Source organism: Tamandua tetradactyla, chromosome 3 (assembly GCF_023851605.1).
Source record: "Tamandua tetradactyla isolate mTamTet1 chromosome 3, mTamTet1.pri, whole genome shotgun sequence".
Lineage (NCBI taxonomy): Eukaryota > Metazoa > Chordata > Mammalia > Pilosa > Myrmecophagidae > Tamandua > Tamandua tetradactyla.
The window spans coordinates 110,916,092-110,939,205 of record NC_135329.1 but is presented as its reverse complement, the minus strand read 5'-3'; the positions used below and the strand labels follow the sequence as shown (position 1 = coordinate 110,939,205).

Here is a 23,114-nt window from a genome sequence, read left to right as displayed (position 1 = left end):
TGAAATAGACCCTCTTACCTATGGACAACTGATCTTTGAGAAAGCAGTTAAGCAAACTTAACTGAGAGAGAGCAGCCTCTTCAATAAATAGTGTTTGGCGAATTGGATATCATGCAAAAGAACGAAAGCGGATCCATACTTACACCCTACCAAAAATTAACTCAAAATGGATCAAAGACCTAGACATTAAAGATAAAACCATAACACTTTTAGAAGACAATGTAGGGAAAAACTTATAAGCCTTATGATAGGAAGTAGTTTCCTAGACCTTACCCTCAAAGCACGAGCACTGAAAAAGAATAGATAAATGGAATCTCCTCAAAATTAAACACTGTTGTGCATCAAAGAATGTTGTCAGGAAAGTAAAAAGGCAGCCTATGCAATGGGAGACAATATTTGGAAACCATATATCAGATAAGCATTTAATATCCAGAATATATAAAGAGATTTTACAACTCAGCAACAAAAACAACCCTACTGAAAAATGGGCAATAACAGGGACAGACAATTTTCAGGAGAGGAAATGCAAATGGCTAAAAGGCATATGAAAAGATAGACAGCTTCTATTAGGGAAATGCAAATCAAAACCACAATGAGATATCATCTCACACCCACTAGAATGACCATTATCAAACAAACACACAAAAATAAAAACAGAAAACAACAAGGGCTGGAGAGGATTTAGAGAAAAAGGCACACTTAGCCACTGTTGGTGGAAATGTTGCAACTGCTCTGGAAGGCAAGTTGGTAGTTCCTCAGAAAGCTAAGTATAGAATTGCTTAGAAACTGAGGGCAAGTACACAAAAGGACACTTGCACACCAGTGTTTGTAGCAGCAGCATTTATGATGCTGCTGTAAGAAAATATTTTTCTTACATTTTCTATGTATGAGCCATTCATATGGCTCAACACTAAGTTTGAAGGCAGATGACATGGCAGGACAGGATAAGGATATCTGATGGAATTTCCATTACCCAAATTAAAACACACTTTTTTTTATATTCAAGCATTGTTAAGGAGTATGCCAGTCAGTGTTGTGATGTAAACCTTCTCATAAGTATTCTACATCCTTGTTTTTTTTTTTTGGCTGATGGGCATATCACCTCCACAGGTTAGTACCTTTCTTGACATCTGTAACCTTTTTTGTCTGCAGCAAAATTGTAAAACTGATAACAGAGAAAATTATTATGTTGTCTTATATGTCATGTCATTTTTCATTTGTCTATAGCCTAAGAAATACCAGATATGGAAAGAATGCATGCCTTCCATTTTCTTTACTACTTGCATCTTACTGCAATCTAGCTGAGAACTTCTTTGTTTGTATATTTAGAATCGCACAGCCACATTTATGGACCTTAGATTTGACAAATCAAAACACTCTGCTTTTACAAGTAAAAAAAATAGGTACATAATGCCTATTGTGTATTTAATATTTGAGGAATAGTTATCAATTAAATCTTAGATGTACAATGTATGATGTCATATAATGCAATTAGCTCTCTTTCCTTTCTTATGGAAAGATTGGGCAAATCTAATGAAAAACAAAAGAAATGAGGCATATCCAAATTCATAGAAATTACGAGTAGATAAATATACGAGACAAGGCTCTACATATGTATATAACTTTTCTGTTGCTTTGTTTGGAAAAGAAAGAAATATATTGCTATTGAAATTCTCATAAAGAAAGTTTTAAATCTAAGCAGCCTGAATATTTTGACTTTTCTTATAATAACAAAAAATCAGAAAATATTCAAGATATCTCTTGCATTAATTGTAATCAATAGGGATTGAAAGAATTAGGGGTGATAACCATCATAAAAAATGCTACTTGGGCAATCCACCCCTGAAGTCAAGCTGTCTAGAGCCATTTTATTCCAGAGAGGAAAATCTGTTGTATTGATTGCATTTTTTTTTTTATGGACAGGCACCAGGAACCGAACCTGGAACCTCTGGCTGGCATGGCAAGCAAGCATTCTTGCCTGCTGAGCCACCATGGTCTGCCCTTGATTGCATTCTTAAAGAGGGTTCTTAGCATAAGGACTAACACAACTGCCATCTCTGCCTTCAAAGAAAGACAATTCTGACAAAGTTATTAGAAAAATTTTATTTAATATTTGTTGGATGTTTAGAACAACATATTGTCAAATTGAAAAGAATAAATCTGGTAAAGTAGTTAAAAGTTTAGTAAATCATCACCATTGCTTTCTTGGACCCAATTTGTCTTTTTAATAATAAAGCAAAATATTGTGCTCTTAAAATAGATTGTATATTTACATCATTTGGCAGCCCTGCCAGAAAGCAGTGAAATAGATTAAATGACCTTTCCATCTTCACAGCTCCACATAATGCATTTTCATGTACCTCTTTCCCTTCTCTTTATTCTAAGGAAATAATCTTGCTTCATAATTCCCTGAGGAAATAGAGACAATCAAAAGAGAACCTTCTCACATCCAGCTCCATTAAATCTTTCAGTATATTTGAGTCTAGAACTAATTACTCTGCTTTCCTCTTCTTTTAATCGAAGAGCAAACCATATTTGTTCATATCTAAGGCTAATCCTTGGTGCAAAATTGCACCATTGCATTCTGTTCTCACTTGTTCAGAGATTTCCTTCATACAATTGCCCCTTTCCTTCCCTGAATAATTAATATTTTCTTCTCTCCTGGATAATTTCCATCAGTATTCAAACACGCTATAAAAATGAAACAACAAAAACTCATATCTCTCTCCAGTTAACACTCGTGTGTCTGTTCCATTTATTTTGACCGGGGTCACATTTCATTCTTTTTCCATGTGAGCATTCCCTTATTAGTGCACCATTTGCTGAATTTTTGTTTGTTTTGATTTTTTGTTTGTTTGTTTGCTTGTTTGTTTGGCAAGGGCATGGGCCGGAAATTGAACTCAAGTCTCCCGCTTGGCAGACGAGTGTTCCCTTTATTTAAAGACTGAGTGTTGTCCCTTTCATGTCTTTACCTCCCATTCTCTCTTGAATCCACTTCTGTCTTCTATTATCACACACTAAAACCTCTCTTATCAAGGTCACCAGTGATCTCCAATTGCCTAATAAGTCAATTATTGGTCTTTAGTACACAGTGATTATTTCCTCCTCCTTAACATATGTTTTTATTTTGAAGCATCACATTCTTAGAGTTTTCCTCTTTCCTTAATGGCCGGCCATTCTTTCTCAATTTACTTTCTTGCATTAGCTTCATTTTGTCAACATTTTTGGCATGATTCAGCATCCAGTCCTTTGGAAGTCATTTCTTCTCTTTCTTTATTGATTTCCTAGGTGTTCTCATTCCGTGTCACAACTTTAAAAATAAAACCTCTCCCATGACCCTAAATACATCTAGAAACTGAAATTTTTATCACTAGCCCTGACATCTCTGTTGAAATCCAGACTCAAAGATCCCACTGCGTACTCAATATCTCCTTTTGGATATTTAATAGACATCCCAAACTACTTTTACTTGTCCCAGGCTGACTTCTTGATTGTTCTTCTAATAATGTTTTCTCCCCAGTGTTGTCCATCTTGGTAAATGTCACTACCATTGAGCTAATTGCTCAGGCCAAGACATTGCAGTCATCTTTGACTCCACTCTTTCTCACAAACCATTTATCTATAACTATTTTTAGAACTTTTTTTATTGTGAAATATACAGAAAAGTGATAACTTTCAAAGTACAGTTTGACAAGTAGTTATAGAGCAAATTTCAAAGTATTGTATGGATTATAGTTTAACAATTTCAGATGTTTCCTTCTGGCTATTCTAATAAACTAGAAACTAAAAAGAAAAATCCATGTGATTCAGTAATCATAATCATATGTTAAATCAAACTTTTCTATTGCAACTTCTCCTTCTCATCTGATCATTCTCTCAATCTTCAGGGATATTTGGGCAATGACCATTCTAACTTTTTCATGTTGAAAAGGAGTTTTGACATTATGGGATAGGGAAATGCAACTGGTGGATATTCTTGGAGAGACTGCTACCTCTGAGTTTCAGGGCTTATCTGGCATAGGAACAATCTGGAGGTTTGAAATTTTTGAAAAATAAACTTACTAAGTAAAACTTTTATGGAGTTTCAGATAGAGTCTTGGGTATTCCTTAGGGTTTCCGGGAATACTGTTGGTTGGGGCTTGGCATACCATAGCAATTTGCAATATCTGGCTGAAGCTTACAGAAGAGTAACCTACAGAATGACCTCTTGACTCTATTGGAAGTTACTTATCCACTGGAACCTGATATTGTCACATTTCTTTTCCTTTTTTTTAGTCAATTCAGCATTGTCAATCTCATGATGCCAGGGCCAGGTTCGTTGCTGAGAATCATGGCCCATGTTGCCAAGGAGACGTACTCCTGAAAGTCATGTCCCATGTAGAAGGGATGGTAATGAATTTATTTGCGGAGTTTGGCTTAGAGAGAGAAAGGCCACATTTGAGCAACAAAAGATGAATAGGTATACTTCTCTCTCTCTACATCTCCTCCAGTACTTTAATCTTTTTGGTTATTTAATTATTTATTTTTTGAATCTGAAGATTTTGTTGTGATCTATTCACATACCATATATTCTATCCAAAATATACAATCAATTTTCATTGCTCCAAAGAGAAAAATAACAGAAAGACATACCCACACCAAAGAGAAAACCCCAAACAACCCATATCCCTTATCCCCCTCCAATTATTTACCCCTAGTATTGGTGTGGTACTAGTAAGATATTCCTATTAAATATAGTCCGTAGAATGCAATAAGTAATTTTTTCCATATACCACCTTATTATTAACTGTTTGTACAAGTGTCATTCATTTGAAGTAGTCCATGCAATAACTTATTTATATTTGTAATATTCTTAATGCTGCATAATATTCCACTGTATGTATATACCACATTTTGTTTATTTACTTGTCAGTTGATAAACATTTGGATTATTTTCATCTTTTGACAATTATAAATAATGCAAATATGAACAGTGGAGTGCAAATGTCAGTTCATGTCACTGTTTTCAGATCTTTTGGGTGTACACTGAGTAGCAAATTTGCCAAGTCATAGGGAAACTCAATATTTAGTCTTCTAAGGAATTGCCAAACTGTCTTCTACAGCAGCTGTACCAATTTACATTCCCATCAGAAGTGAATAAATGTTCCAGTTTTTCCACATCCTCTCCACTATTTGTAGTTTTCTGTTTACATAATAGCGACTATTCTTATAGGTGTGAGATGATATCTCATTGTGGTTTTGATTTGCATTCTCCTAATAGCTAATGAAGATGAACTTTTTTTCATATGCTTTTTAGCCATTTGTATTGCCTCACTGGAAAGATGTCTATCACAGTTTTGCCCATTTTATGATTGGGTTGTTTGTCCTTTTGTTGTTAGTTGTAGGATTTCTTTATATAAACTGGATATCAAACCCTTATCAGATACCTGGTTTCCAAAAATTTTCTCCCATTGACTTGGTGGCTGCCTCACCTTTGTGACAAGGGTCTTTGAAGCTTAGAAGTAGTCAACCTTGAGGAGTTCCCATTTCTCTGTTTTTTCTTTTGTTGCTTGTGCTTTGGATGTAGGTCTAAGAGCTTACCTCCTCTCACTATGTCTTGAAGATGTTTCCCTATATTTTCTTCTAGGAGTTTTATGGTACTGACTTTTTTTTTTTTTTTTTTTTCACATGGGCAGGCACCAGGAATCAAACCCGGGTCCTCTGGCATGGCAGGCAAGCGTTCTTGCCGCTGAGCCACCGTGGCCTGCCCTATGGTACTGACTTTTATATTTAGGTCTCTGATCTATTTTTTTTTTTGTATTTTTTTTTATTAATTAAAGAAAAAAAGAAATTAACACAACATTTAGAAATCATTCCATTCTACATATGCAATCAATAATTCTTAACATCATCACATAGATGCATGATCATCATTTCTTAGTACATTTGCATCGATTTAAGAAAAGAACTAGCAAAACAACAGAAAAAGATATAGAATGTTAATATAGAGAAAAAATAAAAAAAATAATAATAGTAAAAAAGAAGACACAAACAAACAAACAGACAGACAAAAAAAAACCTATAGCTCAGATGCAGCTTCATTCAGTGTTTTAACATGATTACTTTATAATTCGGTATTATTGTGCTGTCCATTTTTGAGTTTTTGTATCTAGTCCTGTTGTACAATCTGTATCCCTTCAGCTCCAATTACCCATTGTCTTACCCTGTTTCTAACTCCTGCTGGTCTCTGTTACCAATGACATATTTCAAGTTTATTCTTGAATGTCGGTTCACATCAGTGGGACCATACAGTATTTGTCCTTTAGTTTTTGGCTAGACTCACTCAGCATAATGTTCTCTAGGTCCATCCATGTTATTACATGCTTCATAAGTTTATTCTGTCTTAAAGCTGGATAATATTCCATCGTATGTATATACCACAGTTTGTTTAGCCACTCGTCTGTTGATGGACATTTTGGCTGTTTCCATCTCTTTGCAATTGTAAATAACGCTGCTATAAACATTGGTGTGCAAATGTCCGTTTGTGTCTTTGCCCTTAAGTCCTTTGAGTAGATACCTAGCAAGGCTATTGCTGGGTCGTATGGTAATTCTATATTCAGTTTTTTGAGGAACCGCCAAACTGCCTTCCACAGTGGTTGCACCATTTGACATTCCCACCAACAGTGGATAAGTGTGCCTCTTTCTCCGCATCCTCTCCAGCACTTGTCATTTTCTGTTTTGTTGATAATGGCCATTCTGGTGGGTGTGAGATGATATCTCATTGTGGTTTTGATTTGCATTTCTCTAATGGCCAGGGACATTGAGCATCTCTTCATGTGCCTTTTGACCATTTGTATTTCCTCTTCTGAGAGATGTCTGTTCAAGTCTTTTTCCCATTTTGTAATTGGGTTGGCTGTCTTTTTGTTGTTGAGTTGGACAATCTCTTTATAAATTCTGGATACTAGACCTTTATCTGATATGTCGTTTCCAAATATTGTCTCCCATTGTGCAGGCTGTCTTTCTACTTTCTTGATGAAGTTCTTTGATGCACAAAAGTGTTTAATTTTGAGGAGCTCCCATTTATTTATTTCCTTCTTCAGTGCTCTTGCTTTAGGTTTAAGGTCCTTAAAACCGCCTCCAATTGTAAGTTTCATAAGATATCTCCCTACATTTTCCTTTAACTGTTTTATGGTCTTAGACCTAATGTTTAGATCTTTGATCCATTTTGAGTTAACTTTTATATAGGGTGTGAGATACGGGTCTTCTTTCATTCTTTTGCATATGGATATCCAGTTCTCTAGGCACCATTTATTGAAGAGACTGTTCTGTCCCAGGTGAGTTGGCTTGACTGCCTTATCAAAGATCAAATGTCCATAGATGAGAGGGTCTATATCTGAGCACTCTATTCGATTCCATTGGTCGATATATCTATCTTTATGCCAATGCCATGCTGTTTTGACCACTGTGGCTTCATAATATGCCTTAAAGTCCGGCAGCGTGAGACCTCCAGCTTCGTTCTTTTTCCTCAAGATACTTTTAGCAATTCAGGGCACCCTGCCCTTCCAGATAAATTTGCTTGTTGGTTTTTCTATTTCTGAAAAATAAGATGTTGGGATTTTGATTGGTATTGCATTGAATCTGTAAATCAATTTAGGTAGGATTGACATCTTAACTATATTTAGTCTTTCAATCCATGAACACGGTATGCCCTTCCATCTATTTAGGTCTTCTGTGATTTCTTTTAACAGTTTTTTGTAGTTTTCTTTGTATAGGTTTTTTGTCTCTTTAGTTAAATTTATTCCTAGGTATTTTATTCTTTTAGTTGCAATTGTAAATGGGATTCGTTTCTTGATTTCCCCCTCAGCTTGTTCATTACTAGTGTATAGAAATGCTACAGATTTTTGAATGTTGATCTTGTACCCTGCTACTTTGCTGTACTCATTTATTAGTTCTAGTAGTTTTGTTGTGGATTTTTCCGGGTTTTTGACGTATAGTAACATATCGTCTGCAAACAATGATAGTTTTACTTCTTCCTTTCCAATTTTGATGCCTTGTATTTCTTTTTCTTGTCTAATTGCTCTGGCTAGAACCTCCAACACGATGTTGAATAATAGTGGTGATAATGGACATCCTTGTCTTGTTCCTGATCTTAGGAGGAAACTCTCTGATCTATTTTGACTTAAATTCTGTAGAGTGTGTGAGGTAAGGATCCTCTTTCATTCCTTTGTATATGGATATCCAGTTCTCCCAGCCCCATTTGTTGAAGAGATTATTCTGTCCTAGTTCAATGAATTTTGGGGCTTTGTAAAAAATCAGTTGACCATTGATCTACAGATCTATTTCCAAACTCTCAATTCTATTCCATTGAACAATGTATCTATCTTTGTGTCAACACTATGCTCTTTTGACCACTGTGTTTTTATAAAAAGCTTTATAGTCATGAAGTATAAATCTTCCCACTTCATTCTTCTCTTTTAGGATGTTTTTGGTTCTTAGGGGTGTTTTCCCTTCCAAATAAATTTGATAATTAGATTTTCCAAAGCTGCAAATTAGATTCTTGGTATTTTCATTGCTATTGCATTTAATCTTAGATCAGTTTGGGTAAAATTGACATTTAACAATATTTAGCCTTCCTTTCCATGAACATGGAATGATTTCTACCTATTTAAATCTACTTTGATATCTTTTAGCAATGTTTTATAGTGTTCTGTGTATAGGTCCTTTAGATCCTTGGTTAAGTTTATTCCTAGATACTTGATTCTTTTAATTGCTATTGTGAATGGAATTTTTTCTTAATTGCCTTTTCAGATAGGTCATAATCAGTTTATAGAAACATTACTGATGTGGCACATAAATCTTGTATCCCCCCCACTTTGATGAATTTGTTTATTAGCTCAGGTTACTTTGCCATTGATTTCTCAGAATTTTCTAAATACAGTATCATGCCATCTGCGAATAATGTGAATTTTACTTCTTTTCTGATCTGATTGCTTTTATTTCTTGTTCTTGCCCAATTGCTCTAGCTAGAACTTCTAGCACAATCTTAAATAATAGTAGTGACTATGGGCATCCTTGTCTCATTTCCAATAAGTAGGATGCTGGATGTGCGTTTTTTATTTATTCTCTTTATCATATTGAGGAAGTTTCCTTTGATCCTACTTTTGAAGAGTTTTTATTAGAAAAAGATTCTGAATTTTGTCAAATACTTTTACAGTGTCAATTGAGATGATCATGTGATTTTCCGTTTCAGTTTGGTAACATATTGTATTACACTGGTTGATTTTCTTGTGTTGAACCACCCTTGTATGCCTGGAATAGACCCCAATAGGACAATAAAAGCAATTCTTTTATTGTCCTATTGGACCCAGTTTGCGAGTATTTTGTTGAGAATTTTTGCATCTATACTCATTAGGGAAATAGGCCTGTAGTTTTCCTTTCTTGTAGCAGCTTTATCATGTTTTGGTATTATAGTGAAGTTAGCTTCAAAAATGAGTTAGGTAGTGTTCCTTTTTCCTAAATTTTTTTAAAGAGTTTGAGCAGGAATGGTATTTTTGAAATGTTTGGTAAAATTCCCCTGTAAAGCCATGTGGTCCTGGACTTTTCTTTGTATAAAAGTTCTCAATGACTGATTTGAGTGACTTTCCTTGTGAATGACTTGTTGAGGTCTTATATTTCTTCTTGAATCAGCATAGGTTGTTCCTTTGTCTCTAAGAAATTGCCCATCTCATCTAAGTTGTCTAGTTTGTTAGTTCTTATTTTTTATTTATTTATGTATTTATTTGGGGTTTATGGTACTGACCCCCCTCATTTCTGATTGTGTTCATTTGCATCTTTCTTTGTGACTTTTTCAGTCTATCTAAAGGTTTGTGAAACTTGTTGATCTTCTCAAAGACCTAACTTTTTGCTTTATTGATTCTCTGTTGTTCTTTTATTTTCTAGTTCATTTATTTCTGTTTCAATCTTTGTTTTATTTTTTCTTTTCTTCTACTTGCTTTACAGCTAGTTTGCTGTTCTTTTTCTAGTTTCTTCAGTCTTCAGTTAGGTGTTTGGCTTTACCTCTTTCTTCCTATTTAATATAGGTCTTTAGAGCTATAAATTTCCCTCTCAGCACTGCCTTTGCTGCATCCTATAAGTTTTGATATGTTGTATATTCGTTTTCATTCCTCTCCAGATATTTAACAGTTTCTCTTGCAGTTTCTTCTTTGATCCACAGATTGTATAAGAATGCGTTATTTAACTTTCACATATTTGTGAAAGTTCTTGTTCTTTAGAAATGATTTCCAGTTTCATTCCATTGTGATCAGAGAAGAATGTACATCCTGCTATTTTGAGGTGCCATAATCTATATATGTCTGTTAGGTCTATCTGTACCACATTGTTTGGGTTCTTTATTTCCTTATTGATCTTCTGCCTGGTTCTATCTATAGAAGAGAGTGGTATATTGAAGTGTCCCTCCATTATTATGGAACCATCTATTGCTCCCTTCAGATTTGCCACTATTTGCCTCATATACTTTGGAGCTCTTTTGAGTACATAAACATTCATGATTGTTATTTTTTCTTGATGAATTATCCCCTTTAATAATATATAATGTCCTTCCTTGTCTCCTATGACATCTTTCATTTAAATGCCACTTTGCCTGATATTAGTATATCAGGCCTGATCCTGTTTTCTTTTGGTAACAACTTGAGTGGTATATTTTTTCCATCTGAAATAGTTAGGATCAGGTGTAAACTTGGCCAAGTGATTGTGCTCAGTTTTTCTGTAGCTGTGAACTTAAATTGTCAGCATGTGAAGTTCATATATGGCTGATTACATATGCAGTCAGCTTAGTGCCTTCCACAATGAGTTTCATTTAATTTCAATAGCTGCAGGCTTAAAAGAGAGAGTTCAGAAGAGAGCTTAGCAGCTCAGACCCAGACATTTAGACATGCAGAAAATACATGCCCCAGGGAAAGCCATTTGAACCCAAAAGCCAGGAGGGAGGGCCAATGGACGTCACTATGTGCCTTCCCATGTGACAAAGAAAGCCAGCTGCCTTTCCTCTGAAGAGCTGTGCATTAGTAGCTGAATAAATCCCCTTTATAACAGCCATTCTATTTCTGATGTATTGCATTGCAGTAGCATTAGCAAATGAAAACACCATCCTTTCTGTTTCAATCTATTTGTAACTTGGGGTCTAAGATGAGTCTCTTGTAAACAGCTTGTAGATGGATCAAATTTTTTAATCCATTCTTCCAATCTGTCTTTTAATTGAGGAGTTTAATCTGTTAACATTGAAAGTTATTACTGTAAAGGCAGTTCTTGAATAAACCATCTTATTCTTAGGTTTTTATTAGTCAGATCTACTTTTTCCTCTCTCTTTTTTAATCCTTTAAATTACCTTTACTAATACGCTTCAATTCTGTGCCCTCCTCTAGACCTCTTTCTCCTGCCTCTTTTTTTCAGTCAATCGAATGTTCTTTAATATTTCTTGCAAAGCAGGTGTCTTGCTAACAAATTCTCTCAGCAAGTGTTTTTTAACTGTCCCTCACTTTTGAAGAACAACTTTGCCACATGAAGAATTCTTGGCTGGCAACTTTTCTCTTTCATAATCTTAAGTATGTCATACCATTGCCTTCTAACCTCCTTGGGGCTCTTGAGTAGTTAGCACTTAATCTTATGTGGCTCCTTTTGTATGTGGTAGATTTTCTCTTTCTGCTTTCAGGACTTTCTCCTTCTCTTCAGCATTTGACAGACTGATTAATAAATGTCTTTGAATGGTTCTATTTGGATTTATTCTATTTGGAGTTTGTTGGGCTCCTTTTCTTTTCATATTTATATTTTTAAATAAGGATTGGGAAGTTTTCCCCAATTATCTCCTCAAATAATCTCCCTAGCCCATTACTCTTCTCTTCTCCTTCTGGGTCACCAAAGATTCTTATATTTGTGCACTTCACATTGCCCATCATTTCCCTGAGATCCACTTCAAATTTGTCCACCATTTGTTCTTTTTCATCATTTGTTCTTTTATCAATCAACTTTAATTGCCCTGTCCTCTAGTTTGCTTATTCTTTCTTCTGTCTCTTCAAATCTGCTATTATGTGTCTCTAGTCTACTTTTGCCTTGATCTATACTATCCTTCATTTCCATAAGATCTCTATTTTATATTTATTCTTTCAAATTCTTCTTTATGTTCTTCTAGTGTCTTCTTGATATCTTTTATGTCTTTAGTCAACTCATTGAAGTTATTTAGGAGATTTTTATGTATATCTTTGTTTAGTTGTTTCAAATTCTATGTCTCATTCATCTTTTTAATTTTGTCATTTGGCTTGGCCATATTGTCTTGCATCTGCACATGCTTTGTGATTTTCTGTTGGTTTCTGGGCATTTGATTATCTTATTAAGATTATTTTGAAAGTTGATTTCCTCACTCACCTATGATTTTGTGTTTGCTTGGGTTTGCATTGAAGGTCTCCTTTGGCAGTTAGTTTTTCAGTGATTTCTACCCAAAACAAGGCTGAGGCTTCCTATGGAAGATGCAAGTCTATTTGAAAATCTGTTGAAGACTGGGCAGAAAAGTAATTTGCCAAAGTGCATTTTCTCTGTTTTCTAAGCAGATGGCATGCTTGGGCTAACTCTTCACCTCAAACCTGTCTCTCCTTAATTTTGGCAGCTAGCTGGGCAGGGTCCAGATCAGGTAAAAGTCCAGTCAATGCAACAGGTCTCTGTGCATGCTGAAAACCACCAGTCCCGGGGGTGGGGGCTGGGCAGTGTGCACCTTGGTGGAGAATCGATGAGTCTGGTGATCCCCAGGCTCCTAAGTAGTATGACCCCAGGCAGTAGGACTTAGAGTTTCACATTTCTCAGCCAGGAAATGCCTTGCTTTTCATTGGTCCACAAGATCCTGGTCAACCTACATCTATAGGCTTCTGGGGTGGGGATAGAGCTCCTGGTGCTGCAATGCAGCTCACTCCCTTGTCCCTGTTTCTCTGCCCTGGCATGCTGTGAGTTCTGTGGGCCTCAGTGGAGAGGGGTTAGAGGCAGTGGGCCCCAGAGTGTCTGTCTTATTAGCCAGTTGTCAGATTGGCTCTGCTTGCATCCCCTCTTCCCCCAAGGAAAGGCCCCCCATTGTCCCCCAAAACCACGTACCCACAGTGGCCTGCCTCAGGATTAGGGGTTAGGTACTGGACATAGAAGTAAGGTTTCTGTGTGTGGATAAAACAAATCTGCCAGTTCCTGTGTTTCCACCTGGGAGCTCTAGGCCGTGGACTGAGAGATGACTCCTCAGCTGGCTACAGAGGTGGGGGTATGAAAGTATGTTGCTCCTGCAATAACCCCTCCAGTCAGTGCCTAACTACCAGCCCTAGGTGCAGTCATGATAGAATATATTCATAAACTCATCCTGTTCTCTCAGTCATACCTTCTCTGCATTTTTCACCAGGTCCTCCCTATATAATATAGTAGTCCTCTGGCGACTTGTACCATGGAATTGCTGTCCCAGGCATTTACTGCCTTCTCTCTAGTTTTTCCAAGGTGGAGTTAGCTCTGCCTATCTGATTCTGCCATCTTTCTGTCTATATCTTTTAAATGTATTCTCAATTAGAATACCCCATTTAAGGAGCAGCCCTCATCCGTATTAATACAAAGGTTTTAAATTTCTTCATATTTTTCACTGCCAAATATTAAATAGTATTTGTTTAATTGTTTATTGTCTGTCTTCCCTACTAAAATATAAGCTCCCTAAAACAAGAATTTTGTTAGTTTATTTGTTGTATCTCTAGAAAATAGAGCAGTGCCTGGCAGAAGCTAGCAATGCTCAATAAATATTTTTGCATAAGTAAATAAATATGCAAATGTTATGTCATTACTTTCTTTTCAGGAGCCAAATTAAATGTGGATTTTAAAGCCACGAAAAGGAACTGTTTTCAAACAAATTATTCTATGAATAGAAGTTATTTAGAGGCAATTTTCCAATGGGACTGTATCTATTACATTTTAATGTAATACTGTATCTATTACATTTTAAGCTCAAACGTTACCAATTATATAGGGAGGGTATTGTTTGAATGGGGAAAATGTGTTTTTATAAAAAAAATGTGTTTTTATTTCTACTGACTATGTCTAGAAACATGACAAGGCAATTCTAAAATAGCCATTTCTCACCTCTCAGTAACTGATGTGAATCAACTAAGTCTGGACTGTCTGCTAGTTCTAACACCCAATCAATAACCTAAAATTTTAATGAATTATATTCTGATGTTTTGAGATTTACTAATATGGGGCTTCAGTGGTCATCAATTAAATTTATTTCATCATTTATTCCTGATTAAAATCCCAATATATTATTTATTTTCCTTATATATTATCAGCTTTAAATTTGCAAATTTAGGATAGCATCTTTAAGCAAGCATTGGAGAGTCTATATTCAAATGCTTCCCCATGTTTCATTCATTTACTGAATTTATTAAACACTTCAAATATGCCAAGTAATATCTTCAATTTACTAGCTTCAGATAATAGGGGAAATATTTCCTTGGTCTGGTGGGGAAACTTCTTTTGAGAGATGCTGATTTGCAAAAGGAGAATCATCTGTGTGTGTGCATGTGTGTGTGTGTACGTGTGTGGCATAATATTCTTCTTCCTGCGATACATTTACTGCCCTCTCTCTAGTGTTTCCAAGGTGGAGTTAGCTCTGCCTATCTGTTAACAAATAATTAACATTATTTGTTAATATCATGTTCCAAATTGAACTATCTATCCTTTAAATGAAGGTGCTAGTATTTCATTAGTGAGACTTAAATAGCAAAATAGCAAAATTGCTTTTAGCTCTGTACTGTTTTCAGTTTGGTAAATAGTTTGCCTCAATGAGTTTTTATAAGGCCAAAGACAAGAAAGATTACATAACACAGTTTTAGCTGCTGGACTGATGTGCCAACACTGAACTCATCGTCTGTTCTTAGAACTGATTCCATTTTTTTTCCTTATTGTTTCATTTAATGACATGATCATTCTCCCCATTACTCAAATATAAAATATCCACTAATCCTTGATTCCATTTCCTTCATTGTCTATAATACAACTATCACCACAATTTAGAGCTTCTACTTCACTGCTTTCACCCATCTCTAATTAAGATTTCAGCACCACCTACTTTAGGTCCTCGGTTTCTACTTTCTGAGAAGGCAAGTTAGCATTTCTTTATTCAATAATTCAGATATTCCGTGCCTATGTCCACAAGCTTTTCATAATTTGGGGTCACATTCTTTGTGATTAAAATACACACACACACACATACACATATCCTTCTTTACTTACACATGTTGAATCTGGCATGCTCCTAAATCCCTGAGGATTTTGGGGGGGGCTACATTTCTCCTAATGTCCTCTGCCCCCAATAAGAATATTGCCACATAGAACCACTCTTCCTTTCTGCACTGTATCAACCCACACAGAAATGCATAACTTTTCCTTCCACCAAATTCCTTCTTAACCTCATTCCAGAACACCAACTGGAAGGCAATAGGTAAATTAGAATTCCTATCTCACATGAATTATACCACAGCACTTAAAAAGTAAAAACAAAAATGGCCAATTAAAAACAAATGTCAAATTTATCTTTTCCATTATATTCTATTTACCAATATAGTATCCTATATGTTATTTCTAATTTGATCTTCCTAAAGCACAGTTTCGTCACTTTATAGTCTATTTGTAAAATTAGTTTGGCTTCCCATTGTACACCAAATTAAGAATAAGTTTCTCATCCTGATGTTCAGTGCCCTGTGCAATCTGTCCTCAATATACTTTCTCAGCTACTATAAGCTGTATGAGTTTGACTCCAGTTCTTTTCATTTAGTAGCCACGTGACCTTAAGTAAGTTATATACTTCAGTTTTTTAGTATGTAAAATGTGCATAATTTTAGCAGCAGTCTTATAAGGGTGTTATGAGTATACAATAAGCTAATACAGGTGAAGCATATATAGTGTCTGGCTTCTAAAAATTCCCAGAAAGTATTAACTTCAGTTTATAACCTTATGAGCTACTTCTACCACCCATACACTGCTTTATTTTCCAGAAAATTGAAGAACTGAGGTCAGTCTCTCCAAAGTATATTCTCTCTTTTCACACATTTGTACCTTTGCCAAAGGTGTTCATTAGATTTTACTTACCGTTTTCCATCTCTTCATGTCCAAATACTATTCTTCAGTTAAGGCAAGGCCTAGATCAAATGCCACCAGTATTAGGGAATCTTCGATACCCCTGAACAGATGCTTTCTATCTATTCTTTGATACTCGATGACACTTCATATCTTTTATGAAAGGTACCAAACCTGACTGTACAAATGTATTTACAAATAGAGATACACTTTAATCTTTCTACTAGACTACTGATCTCCTTTATATCCTTGTTGAATGTCTTAAAACTATAAATACTAAAAAAAAAATATTGAATATATTTACCCAATCAAAGAATAGCTCAACAAAATACACTGTGTTAATAAATTATAACATAGTTGTAGCAGTATGCATTTTTGGCCAACCTCATATTGTTTTCAATGCATTTTTATGTTTCTACATTTAATCTTTTATTGTATTGTTCCTTTTATAAGATAAAAAAAATTTCCTCTGATATATGATAAATTTATTCTAATCATTCCTTTCAATAGGAATTATGGAATGATATTCCATAAAAATATAATTAGAAAAACAGGAGGGAACCAATTTGGCCCTTGTTTTGAAACAGAAAAAATAAAAAGACTCCAACCCTATGTCTTTTTCACTTTTATGATAGTAACTTGATTTACATTTTCAATTTGGTTGGTTGACTGATCCATAATTTATTATATTATTTGAATAGTGTATTCTCTCTACTAAACTAAATAATTTCCTTTTATCATTCCATTTTCATCTTTTTCTATTATTTGCATCATTTTAGAAGTTTTTTATTTAAGCTTAATCTCTTTACACAGATTTATCTTTGTTTGTCCCATAGTAAGTTCACTTGCTATGGAACTTTGCATAATTTTTGTCTACAAACCATTTGCATTCTCCCTTTTCATTTCTAATGCCATCTGTTCTCCTTATTTTTATATAGTTTATATATTATAAATTAAAAATAAAACAATTAAAGTTATTTTTTCAAATAATTTTATGTTTGAAATGATTAAAAATAATTATTTAGGTTCCTGGTGCCTGCTCATGCCAAAAAATGAAAAAAAAATTAACTAAATAAATTACAATTTTTACACTAATTTGTGAACATCTGAATTCTTCTCCAACTCCACTCATTTGAAAGGAAATTAGCCAATTTAATACTTTTAGAATTGAATAAAGAGAATAGAAGGTTTAATTACAACTTTAAAAATTTAAGTTTTCATTCATTCTGAAAAAAACACTCATTTAGCACCAACTATTAATGTCAGAATCATCACCAGTAGATAAATGCACTTTTAGTTTGTTCTTGACTGTGTTTGCAAAGTGTTCTAGTTTGCTAGCTGCTAGAATGCAATATACCAGAAATGGAATGGCTTTTAAAAAGGGGGATTTAAAAAATTGAAATGTCCAATCAAAGGCATCCAGGGAAAGATACTTGGTGCAAGAAGGCCAATGAAGTTCAGGGTTTGTCTCTCAAGTGGAAGGGCACATGGTGAACATAGTGTCATCTGCTAGCTTCTTCTCCTGGCTTCTGGTTTCATGAAACTCCCCGGGAGATATTTTCCTTCTTCATCTCCAAAGGTCACTGCCCCATGGACTCTGCTTCGTGGTGCTGCAGCATTCTCTGCTCTCTCCAAATCTCCCTCATTCTCCAAAATGTTTCCTCTTTTATAGGACTCCAGAAACTTCTCAAGATCCACTCAAATGGGTGGAGACATGTTGTCACCTGTTCCAGTTTAACAACCACTCTTGATTAAATCACATCTCCAGGGAGATGATCTGATTACAGTTTCAAACGTACAGTATTGAGTAGGGATTATTCTGCTATTTTACGAAATGGGATTTTAATTAAAACATGGCTTTTCTATGGCTCATATATCCTTTCAAACCAGCACACAAAGGTATGGGTATAACAGCTTGGAATAAAAATAGGCATTATGAGTCTAGTAGACAAATGAGCTTTTCTATGGTCCCAAGTTTACAAATGAGCTTTTCCATGGTTCCAAGTTTCTCTTCTAAATTTACAATTTTTCTATCAGTATTCATTAATACATCATGTATAATATGAAACATATCACTTTCTGATCATCCAGGGTACAAATACACATCTCTATCACTGTTTGGAGAGAGAAAATAATATTTTTAATATTGTTAACAAATGGGAGGTAGTGTTGAGCAAAACAGTTTTCCTCCTCCAGCTTGAATCAATTGACAGTCTGTCTTAGAGTCTTCTCCATCTTTAAGTCTTTTTCCTTTAAGTTAGAATGACTGCTTAATGCTCACATTAGAGTGCTTTCTTGCATCTCAATCTTTTCCATGTGGAAGGTTAATGTCAATTACCTCTTACTAAGTATAGATGTAGGTAACCCTTTGACTGAAGTTATCTAATGTGCTTTTCAACTTTCTCTTTGAGAAAACTATCTACTGACTGGAAGGATAACATCTGATTAGAGCTGCATTTTAGAATCTCATTTATTCTGGTCAGTCTTTTATCCTCATTCCTCAAGCTCATGTTCTCTCGTGCGGAAACGTGAGGTAATGATGTGCAGTCTAGATAAGACACGGGGCAGGTAGAGACAGATTACCCTTGCTGGATCTAAACTCGCTTTCATTATGAAGTAGACTAAAACATTTATGTCCTTACCCTCTCATAACTTTTGTAGCTTCTTGTGTTTCACTGGTTTTTCTCCCCCTCGTACTTGACTTTATGTTCATTTGTCTACAGAGGGAAACCAACAGCATATAATTATCAGAGATACATGAATATTATCCAGTAAAGCACAGCACAACTAACATAAATATCCTTCCTCTACTATGCAGTTTGTACTCTTAAAGTCACCATTGTTAAATCAAACCATGTCGAATTAGGAAGGATCTGACTTTCTCTTTATTGGTTTTGCAGTAAAACAATAAAACCAATTCACTCAAAGTAACTGTTATAAAAATCCAAGAAAATGATCAACTGATTGTATCAAGGAGACTTTGCCTATCTTTAACCCATTATTATCTCAGTTTCTCAGGAGAATCTCAGGACTACTTCATATTCCAGCCTCTCTCCATAGAATGTTTATGACACACTTAGATTTACTGACTAGCAGCCAGTTAAAAAATTGTTGTCTAAATCTGGATTTCACATAAAGCTTTGCAGCAAAGAAGCTTTCAACAGTGGCTCATTTTGAATGAGAGGCTGCTTCAGTAAAAGTTATTTCAGTTGTCAGGTGAAGAGAATAAGCATTAACCACAGTGTAAGCATATCTTTATTAATCTGATAACATAGCCTTCTTTGACCCTTCCATAATCTGAGAAGTCTTTGAATCAACAGGTTTTAGAAATTCCAAGGTCAACTTGAAAAAGACAATAAGAGGTGAATAGGAAAGAAACCTAAATTGGAGCCTGCAAATCAGGGAATGGCAAGGAGAAATGCAAAAATGACTTTAAGTGATTAGGAGAGAAACCAACTTTGGCTCAGCAGAGATGTGCTTACTTGACATGGTTATTTTGAGTATAGATGATTCACCATTTTCGCTCATGATTTTCAGAGAGATCTTTATTACAGAAATAGCAACTACTATTGAGACTTCTTTTTTTTCCTAGGTTTATTTCCAAGTGGTCCAGGAGAAGTCTTTTGTTTCCATTGGAGAAAAACTGTTGCACTAATTCATTTTGATTATCTCATTGATGCATTTTTGTTTGTTTTGCTGCATTTGTTTTTATTAGTCAAAAACTCTTTCTGCTTTTATTGAAGTCAGAGAGGTAACCTACAGCTTGATTGAAAGAATTTCTTAAGGGATAAAAATTAAAATACTTATGAAAGGCCTTGGGATGAATTTATTTATTTATTTATTTATTATCTTTCAATGAGATTTTGGTAAGAACAAATTCTTATGTGTGTGTGTGTGTATATATATATATATATATATATATATATATATATATACACATATACACCCATGTAATTACCATTTCAGGTGTTCTTCATTTTTTTTTAATTAATGGAAGTTGTAGGTTTATAAAAAAATTAGGCAGAAAATGTAGAGTTTTCAAATACCCCCTTCACACACAAATTGTCTGTTATTAACACTTTGCATTAGTATGGTATCTTTGTTAAAATTGATGAAAGAATATTAATATAATTATACTACTAACAATAGTTCACACTTTAGGCTCACTGTTGGTGTTTTTTTTCATTCTAGTAATATATATATACCCTAAAATTTCTCCTTCTACCCACATTCAAATATATGATTCAGTGGTACTAATTCCATTCATAATGTTCTGCTGCCACCATTCCCAGCCATTACCAAAACTCCTCCATCACCCATGTTTTAGTTTCTTAGCTGCTAAAACAAATACTGTCCAATGGATTGACTTAACTACAGAAATTTATTGGCTCACTGTCTCTGGCTGGCCAGCAATCTTTGGGGTTCCTTGGTTTTTCCGTCACATGGCAGTGCAGATGAAGGTATCTTTTCTTTTCTCTTCTGAGTTCCATTTACTTCCAGCTTCTAGCTGCTCCCTGCAGCTTCTCTCTCCATCTAACTTTCCCTTTGCTTCTATGGGACTCCAGTCATCTGGATTAAAGGCCAACCTGATTCATGTGAGCCATGCCTTAACTGAAGTCACACCTTAAAAAGGTCTTATTTATACTGGATCCATGCCCACCAGAATTCTGACCAAAACCAAGAACTTTTCTAAATTGGGGTGTGCAATTTAGTACACTACAACCCTAAATAGAAGCTTTGTACCAATTAAACATTAACCCTCCCCCCCCCCCCCCCATTCCCTATGCCACTCCAGCCCAAGGTAATCTGTATTTTAGTTTCTGGTTCTATGAATTTGCTTATTCTAATTATGTCATATCAGTGAGATAATACAATATTTGTCCTATTGTGTCTGGCTAATTTCACTCAACATGATGCCTTCAAAATTCATCCATGATATTGCATATATCAGAACTTCATTCCTTTTTAAGGCTGAATGAAATTTCATTGTATGTACATACGATGTTTTGATTACCCTTTCCTCTGATGATGGGCACTTCCATCTTTTGGCAACTGTGAATAATGTTGCTATGGGCACCAATAGGGAAATACCAAATTGGGATTGGCAGGCCATATAGTAATTATATATTGAACTGTCTGAGGAACTCCCAAACTATTTTCATAGTTGCTGCACCATTTTACATTTCCACTGACAATGAAATGAATGCTCTTATTTACCTAATCCTTTCCATCATTTGTTATATTCCATTTTAAAAATAGCTGTTCAGTGGGTGTGAAATGATGAGATGAATTTTAGGTTGACAGTATTTTAAGCCCATAAGGGGAGACCTGCACTCTTAGTAATTGGTGGGTTTCTCTATCTAAGGGAACACAAGAAGTCTGATAATTCTAGTCCCACCAAAACCAATGAAGAGCATTAAATAATGATACTTCAAAACTTCAAAGTTACTTAATTCTATTAGTCATGGTATATGTATTTACTTTCATCCTAACTTTACAGTACATATCATCAATCTCTTGTAGAATGATCAAATGATGTTTATGAAACTTTCTGACTTGCCGGACTTTGTAATATTTCATAGAATATTTCTAAATCTTTATTGTATAAGAGACATCTATATGGACTTTTCATTTATTCATAAAACCTGTGTTGCTTGGTCACCTGGTTCTGGTAGAAGTAGACAGATAATACATTAGAAAAATAATACATATATGTAATGTTTTAGGATGACAAATATTTAAGAGAAAAGTAAATCAGGAAAAGTGCATAGAGACCATAGGGATTTGCAGCAACAGAAGATAAAGGAGTAAGAGAAGTTCTCACCAGGGAGGTGAGATTTGAATAAAGATCTAAAGAGGTTAAGCAAGTCAGCCATTTTAATATCTGGGGATGGGCACTTCAGAAAGAGGGAAGAGCCTGTGAGATCCTCCAAGGTGGATTGCCTGGCTTATTCAGGGAACAGTAAAAGGCAGTATTTCTGAAGCTCACTGAACAAGGGTGAGAGTAGTCAGGAGTTGGGGGAAATGAGAGTACAGATCATGCAGAGTTTTGTAGGTCATTGTAAAGGCTTTGCCTTTACTCTGAATGAAATGAGATTCCTTTAAGGGGTTGAGCAGAGGACTCATCCGATCTGTCTTAACATTTTAATGGTGTAATTCTGGCTGTCATACTGAGACAGTCTGGAGGAGAATAGGGGAAGTGTGGAAGCTGGAGAAACAGTGAGTGGGCCACTGGAATAATCTAGGTGAGACATGATGGTAGGTTGGAGCAGAATAATAGCAGTAAATACTGAGAAGTACTGGAATTCCTGATATGTTTGACAATAGAGCCAAAAGGATTTATTGATACATTGGATGCGGGGCATGAAAAAAGGAATTGAAGATTTCCAGACTTTCCCTATTCCCTAATTAGCACAAAAGCAACTCTGAATATAAATAGCATAGCTAAGCTCTTTAATTTTAATTTATTAACTCTACTAAATTTTTCTGGGGTTAAATACCTTTAGATATTCTGTTGAAACTCTGAACATTTTGTGCATATTTTGCCTAAAATGCACCAATCCAAATGAAAAATTTTAAATTGTATGTAAGTTACCAAATAATAAATAAAGAACAACAACAAAAACTGTACAATGCAAAAATGTGAACCCTAATATAAACTATGGTCTATCATTAACAGTATCATTATAATGATAGTGTTTATTAAGTGTAGCAAAGTTACTACACTAATGCAAAACTCAGGGAAATGGTGTGTGAGAGAGGGAGGATATATGCGAACTCTGTACTTCCTGCATGATTTTTCTGTAAATCCTACAACTGCTCTAATAAAAAGAAGCAAAAAGCTCACCAGTCCTACAACAGCAAAGGTGCCTTGTTCAAAAGGACTCATATCGAACAAATTTCCCAACCTCTAGAATCTTGTATTCCTTACTATAGGAAAGGAATGCAGTATCTATTGAGAATGGGGAAGGGAGTAGCTCAGTAATCATAATCCA

The 23,114-nt window shown here is 35.1% G+C and overlaps 1 protein-coding gene across 1 annotated transcript in view; it reads left to right on the top strand.

Annotated features, from left to right (window-relative positions):
- Positions 1–23,114, top strand: part of LRP1B (LDL receptor related protein 1B) — a 1,945,542-nt gene that overhangs the window by 907,387 nt on the left and 1,015,041 nt on the right. The window lies entirely within an intron of this gene.